Source organism: Rhinopithecus bieti, unplaced genomic scaffold (genome assembly GCF_001698545.2).
Source record: "Rhinopithecus bieti isolate Rb0 unplaced genomic scaffold, ASM169854v2 scaffold_26871, whole genome shotgun sequence".
In the NCBI taxonomy this organism is placed as follows: Eukaryota; Metazoa; Chordata; class Mammalia; order Primates; family Cercopithecidae; genus Rhinopithecus; species Rhinopithecus bieti.
Genome location: NW_016812402.1, coordinates 942,892 through 950,836, shown reverse-complemented (window position 1 = coordinate 950,836; position 7,945 = coordinate 942,892).

Below are 7,945 nucleotides of genomic sequence, written 5' to 3'. Positions count from 1 at the left end.
CATTAAACAAATGGAAGAACATACCATGCTCATGGATAGGAAGAATCAATATCGTGAAAATGGCCATACTGCCCAAGGTTATTTATAGATTCAATGCCATCCCCATCAAGCTACCAATGAGTTTCTTCACAGAATTGGAAAAAACTGCTTTAAAGTTCATATGGAACCACAAGGAGGGAGGGATTGCATTGGGGAGTTATACATGATATAAATGATGAATTGATGGGTGCTAATGAGTTGATGGGTGCAGCACACCAACATGGCATAAGTATACATATGTAACAAACCTGCACGTTATGCACATATACCCTAGAACTTAAAGTATAATTAAAAAAAAAAAACAACAACAACACTAATTTATTCTCAAACTTCTGGAAGTCAGAAATCCACAATGAGTCTTATGAGGCTGAAATCAAAGCTAAGATTAGGACTATATTGATTCCAGAGTCTGCAGGAGAAAATCCGTATCTTGCCTGTTTTGGCTTTCAGACACCACTCATGACCCCTTTCTCCATCTTCGAAGTCAGCTGTGAGGCATCTTCTCTTCTGTCCTCTTGGCTTTTTTATTTATTTTCTTCTTTTGTGAGATGGAGTCTCCCTCTTGCCACCCAGGCTAGAGTGCAACGGCATGATCTTGGCTCACTGCAACCTCTGCCTCCCTAGTTCAAGCAAGTCTTCTACCTCAGCCTTCCAAGTAGCTGGGATGACAGTGCTGGCCACTATGCCCAGTTAATTTTTGTATTTTTAGTAGAGACAAGGTTTCACCCTGTTGGCCAGGCTGGTCTTGAACTCCTGGCCTCAGGTGATCCACCCACCTCAGCCTCCCAAATTGCTGGCGTTACAGGCGTGAGCCACCGCGCCCGGCTCCTCTTGGCTTTTTAATACAGGTTTATTGAGGTATAATTGATATAGAGAAAAGTACACATATTTAATATATACAATTTAATGAAGTTGGACATATGCATATAGCTGTGAAACCATCATCATAATCAAGGCAATAAATATATTCAGCATATCCAAAAATTTCCTCATGCCTCTTTCTGGCTTTATTGTTTTATTTTTGTGGTAACAACACTTAATGTAAGATGTACTTCCCTAACAAAAATTTTAAGTGAACAATACAGTATTGTTAACTATAAGCACTATGCCATACAGTAGATCTCTAGAACTTATTTATTGTGCATAATTGAAGCTTTATATTCACAGCAACTTCTCATTTTACTCTCCCCAGCCCCTGACAATTATTATTCTACTCTCTGTTTCTATGAATTTGACCTATTTTTGGATACCTCATATGAATGTAATTATGCAGTGTTTGTTCTTACTGTGACTGGATTATTTAACATAGTAAAATATCTTTCAGATTCATCCATGTTGTAGCATATGTCAGGATTTCCTTCTTTTTAAAGGCAGACTAATATTCCATTCTATGTATATACCACAATTTTTTGCTGAGCTTGGTGAAACAGAAACTAGATCAACCTACAGATAAAAGAAGCTCTGAAAATCCAAGCAAAATAAATATGAAGAATCACCACACCTAGGCACATCCTAGTAAAACCGCTAAAAACCAAATACATGAAGTAAGATTGTAAAAGCAACCTGAATTAAAACGACACACTACACTTACAGGAGTAGCAAGAAGACTTACAACAAAATATTCAACAGAAACAATAGGAGTTAGAAAATAATGAAGTGGCATCTTTAAATTTCTGAAAGAAAATAATTATTAATCAGAAATTCTATATTGAACAAAATATCCTTCAAATATTTATATTCAGAAAACCAAATCTGAAGTAATTCATCTTTAGCAGAATCACTCTAAAACAAATACCAAAAAGAGTTGTTCAGGGAGATGGAAAATGCCCCAGAGGGAAACATGAAAATATAGAAAACTATGAAAATCAATTGAAATAATGAATTTGTTAGTAAACAAATGAATATGGTCTCTACATAATGTCTTGTGTGGTTTAAAATAGAAGTAAAACATAAAATTAAAATGCATGAAAACAAAAATTCACAAAACCAAGGCGATAATTATAAATGTTTATTTGTCTAATAACAGTATTAAAATATATGAAGCAAAATTTATAAAATCACACAGAATTACAGAAAAATGCAAACAAAATTATAAACTTCAACACTATTCTCTCAATAGTTATTATGAAGAGTAGAGAGAAAGCCAGTAAGGACATAGAAGATTTGAGCAACATCATCAAACAACTTGACTCAATTGGCATTTATAGAACAGTCCACCTTAAAACAGCAGAATACATATTCTTTTCAGGTATATACAGCACATGACGCATCTACCAAGATAGATCATTGGAAAGTCTGAACAAATTTTAGAAGATTCAAATCAAAGTATTATTATATTATTATTATAACTTATGGGTCAAAAAATAAACCAAAAAGAGACTCAGGAAATATTTTGACCTGAATGAAAATGAAAATACAAAACATCAGTATGTGTGAGATGTAGCTAAAGTAGTGCATTGAGGAAAATTTATAACACTAAAGACCATTTGAGAAGAAGAATGGTCTCAAAGCAATAATCTCATATTCACCTATATAAATAAGAAAAAAGGAGAGCAAGTTAAGCCCAAAGAAATAAAAATTCAAGAATAATAAAAATCAGAGCAGAAATCAGTCAAATAGAAAACAGAAAAATAATAGAAAAAAATCAATGAAACCAAATGCTACTCCATTGTACAGATCGACAAAGTTGATAAACCTCTAGGCAAATTAATGAAGAGAAAAAAGAAGACATAAAATAAAAATGTCAGCTTTGAGTGAGGTGACATCACTATAAATAATAAGAGGCCATTAGGGAATGCTATTAAATGAAATCAATAAATTAGAGTTTATATGAAATTGATACATTAATTGAAAGACACAATCAAAAACCACAATTCTTTGTAATTAGGTTCTTTTTTTCTCCCTCTGGTAGCAGTTCCTGTGTGAGAAATGTGGGCTGTTATCTTAAAAGCCATTGCTGATCTAGGAAGTGGGGGATGGGACCAGGATAAGGTAAAACACCACAAAGCTCTCTGTTCTTAAGAATATTCGCCAGTTTTTCTTCATTGAGTGTTCCCCTGGTTGCTCAAACTTTTAGTTTCCAAAGTTCCAACAAAAGTGTTTTCTGACATTTTGTCAGTTTTTTTCCCAGTGTTTTATGGAGGAATATACTTTTGAGTCATTACTTCACCATCTCCGTTGATGAAAATTTAATTTATAACAAATCTAGCATCACCACTGATCAAAACAAGACAATGATGCCCGTCTTTACCTCCTTTTCAGTATCACACTAGAAATATTCATCACCAAGATAAGACAAGAAAATAAATAAAAATACAAGGATTGAATAGCAAGAAAGAAAACTTATTTTTCACTAGGACCTCCAAGAGAATACACAGTCATTTTATATTTATTATAAATTGAGTTCAGCAAAGGTTTTGAATATGTGACCAATTTACAAAATCACTTGCATTTCTGTCTACAAGAACAAATCACTAAGAAAAATAAATAATGCATGCCAGAGTAACAGGAATTAAATTAGGTAACTTCATCACTATAATTCACAGAACTCAATTTGTGATTAAAGACATAATGTATAAACTTAAAAATTGATAAAGATATGTAAAGGAGAATATCTTTATGTCCTTGAGTTAGAAAGGGACTTATAAATCAATATTTTTAAAAAACTACAAAGAGAAATATTGATAAATCTATGCGGCAGATTGTATTTTCCAAAGATGGCCAAAACAATATTCTTTATTCTACATATTCTTTTTGTAATGTAATCTCATCACTCCTCCCATTAAGAGATCAGGTCTATGTTCTCTCTTGGAAAATGGGTTGGCTTCTGTGACTTCTGACTAAAGAAACAGCAGAATGAACATTTTAAAATTTTAAGACTGGGTGAAAGATAATACAGCTTCCACCTTGTGAAATACTCACACTACAGCTTTTACTTGCCAAGTAATCAGCACACCTCAGCACTTGTCATGCTGTGATGAAACTCAAGCAAGCCACCGCAGAGACATAGTAGAGAAAAATTCTGAGACTAAGTGAAAAGAGAGAAATGCCCAGCCAGCTTCCCACTGTTCCAGTCCCAGCCACCATCCCACTGCAACCACATAAAAGACCCTGTACCAGAAACACTCAGCAGAGCCCTTCCCTAATTTCTAACCCACAGAAACCATGGGAGATAAAGTAACTGTTATTGTTTTAAGCCACTGAGTTATGGGGTGCTCTTTACACAGCCCTAGAAAGCAGAACAACTTGGTTCTGTGAAAACTGAAAAACTTCCATTTATGAAAAATACCACAAAGAATAGAAACATATTCCACAGATTACACGATGATACTCACAGCCAGACCATATGCAGTTCATGCAAACAACTTCTTCAATCAACAGAAAGGTAAATAAACAAATAGAAAAATAGGCAAATGATATGAGCAGCTAATTCAGGTGACCAATACCACAGGAATGACAGATACCACATTAAAAGTTGCCTAATTTCACAGGAAATAGGAAAATAGAAATGAACATATAAATAAAATATAGCATATAGGGAAAAGTAAATGAAAATAAAAATAATACCATTTTACCTCATCGTATCACAAAATTTTAAAGTCTAAGAATAACAAACATTGGCAGAATTTGGAGACTGGGGAACTTTCCTGCACTGCTGGTGGGTGGGTAAATTGCTGTGATCAGTTTAGAGAATTAAAGTTGCAGACACATATTCTATGACTCAGAGATTTAACTCCTACATATAAATCCTAGAGAATTTCACCCACCTGTACTGCAGGAAATATGTATGACACTATTCATAGCAATATTTTTTGCAATAACTAGAAAAAAATCCCAATAATCCTAATACTCAACACAAGATAATCAGTAATAAATCAGAGCATATGCATAAAAATAATTGATACATAACAAAGAAAATGAATAAACAATAACCGCATATCAACACTGGTGAATCTCACAAATATGTTGAACAAAAGATATAAGCTATAGAATATACATACAGCTCTTTATATAAAATTTAAAGCCATCCAAAGCTGTATAATACATTGCTCTGTGATACATATGTATATGTATAAAGTATAAATGAACATATGAAAGAAGCACCAAATTCAGGATAATGGTTACCTCTGGGTAGAAGAGAGGCAAGGTGATCAGGAAGAAATACAGAAGAGAAATCTGGGTTGCCAATTATTTATTTTTTTAAGCTGAGCAGTAGGTATGCGAATATTTATCACATTTTTCTTTAGACTTTTGTGTCTTAAAAATTAAATAATAAGTTTGAGAGCTTGAATGACATAAGCAACACTTGACACAGAGGAAGAAAGGTTAGCACTAAAAATGACACTCCAGGAACAGAAAATCACACATACCTAGGGGCTTACAGGCATTCACAGAGACACAGACATAGAAGGCTACCAAGACACTCATAGATGGAGAGGAGACTGAAAGTCAAGAGATGAAGTGAAGGAAATGGCTGCTTGCTTGGATTCTTACTATGGATTCCCTCCTAGGCGGACATCCTCTGGCAACACTTGAAACAAAGTCAGTTCTCTGAGTCTTTGGAGGGTAAACTCATGCCAAATTTCAGCCCCTCCCTGACTCCCATAATCTCTAAGTGAAAGTCTCACCCAGAAGATCCCAGAAAAGTAAACAACTTTTCTGTGATTCCTATATGGATAATTCAAACAACCACAAACCACAGAAATGCTTTTTATATAATCTCTCACTTTTCTGTCTCATGAAAAAGGGAAAAAAATACCCTGATACCTGGAAAATGGTCTGATACTTGCAACTAGGCCTCAGTGATGTTTGAAGCTCGCCTGTAACTCACAGCTAAACCGTAGTATTTTCCTATTGTATATAATCTCACAGAATACCAATATCAGATATGCACACTCTGAGTCCATGATAAACTGAAACAAAACTTCATAGCTTTGTCTAAGCACAGATAAGCACAAGGTTACCATGCATCCCACAATATACTAAATATGCCCCCTCCTGGCTAATATAAGTGACTGCTGCTTCTTTACCAAATACAGCTTTATCCTTGTTTGAGTCTGATAGATAAGATTGAGATATTCGATCACAGAATTGCTCTGCTTTTTTATAAGATTGAGATACCCAATGGTTCTACTTTTTGACAGCACCCAACGTAGAGCAAACTTCTACTTCCTTAGTTTTTCCTCCAATCACCCAACCAAAGCCCAAATCTCATATTAGTTATTTTTTAACAGTCTCTTACTGATAAACACCCCATGGTTTCTTATGATGTATGTTCTCCCTCTCTATGTATAAAGCATGAGTAAGAAACCCAACTTACTAAACTAGAAGTATGTTCTTGGTGGTGTTTGGCTGGAGGATATTGACACCCGCTATGCCTATCTACAAAGGAAGTCAATTACAGCAGACCTGTTAGTGGAACTGCACTTCTCAAGTCCTTCAAATAGTTGTATGGCTACCACTTTGTGATATGGAAAAGTTTATATCAACCTGAAATATAGAATGCTGCCCCACATTATAACTGTAAGTAAAAATTTCCAATTTCAGTAAATTTTCTTCTCTTTGATCATGACCATAAATATATAACTGTTCCATTTGCTTTTATTTTTCATCTGAGCAGAATACAAAAACCAGTTTTGGGAAGGATGGGGAGAATGATGTAGCTTGTACAAACTCACTCAGCCGGGAAGTGGCATGCAAACTGGCATTCAGTCCCAACACTGTCTAAATCATCCACACTTCATCACTATGACATTTTAAGGTAACTGTGATGCAGAAGAGAGAAAGGACAGTCCAGATAGAAAACAGTATGTGTAAAACCCCACAGAAGAGACATTATCTTTAGGTTTACAGCATGGCAAGTGTTGGAGTAAAGCCTAAAAGTAAGATTGCTGGAGGGAGATATTGAGAGTAACAGTATACGCAAGAATAGTATAGGGAGGATTGGGTGGGTCACATGTGTTAGGTGATAATGAATTCAAACCGTATTTTGTAACCAACAGAGATTTTAAGCTGTGGGTAGAGGCAAGAATATATGATAATCAAAGCTATGTTTTCATTCTATTTTTAAACTGACACATAGTAATTGTGAATATTTACAGAGTACATAGTGATATTTTATGTTTTGATACACATAATGAGTAATGGTCAAACTGTTAGAGTAATTAGCATATTCATCACCTGAAACATTTATCATTTCTGTGCTTGGAACATTCAAAATACTCTCTTCTACCTTTTGAAAGTATATAATAAATTATTAACTACAGTCACCCTATAGTGCTATAGAAAACTAGAGCTCATTCCTCTTCTATCTGGCTGTAATTTTGTATCCTTCAACCAATCTCTTTCTATACCCTCTCTCCACTACTTTCCCTGCCTCTTGCAACCACTATTCAATTCACTACTTCTATTCAGTCAACTTTATTTTTAGCTTCCATATATGAGAGAAAACATGCGGTGTTTATCTGTCTGTTCTGGCTTGTTTAAATTAAAATAATGTTCTCCAGGCTCATCGATGTTGCCACAAATTACAGGGTTTTGTTTTTATAGATGAATAGTATTCCATTATGTATATACACCACTTTTTATTTATCCATTCATTTGCTGATGGACTCTTTGATTGGTTCCATATCTTGGCTATTGTGAATGGTGCTGCTATAATCATAGGGGTGCGGATATCTCAACAATATAGTGATTTCCTTTCCTTTGGATATATATCCAGCAGTAGTATTGCTGTATCATATGGTAGTTCTATTTGTAGTTTTTTGAGGAACTTCCATATTCTTTTCCATAACAACTATGTTAATTTACATTCCAACCAACAGTGTATAAGAATTTCCTCATCTCTGCATCCTCACCAGCATTTATTATTATTATTATTATATTTTTTTTTTTTTTTTTTTTTTTT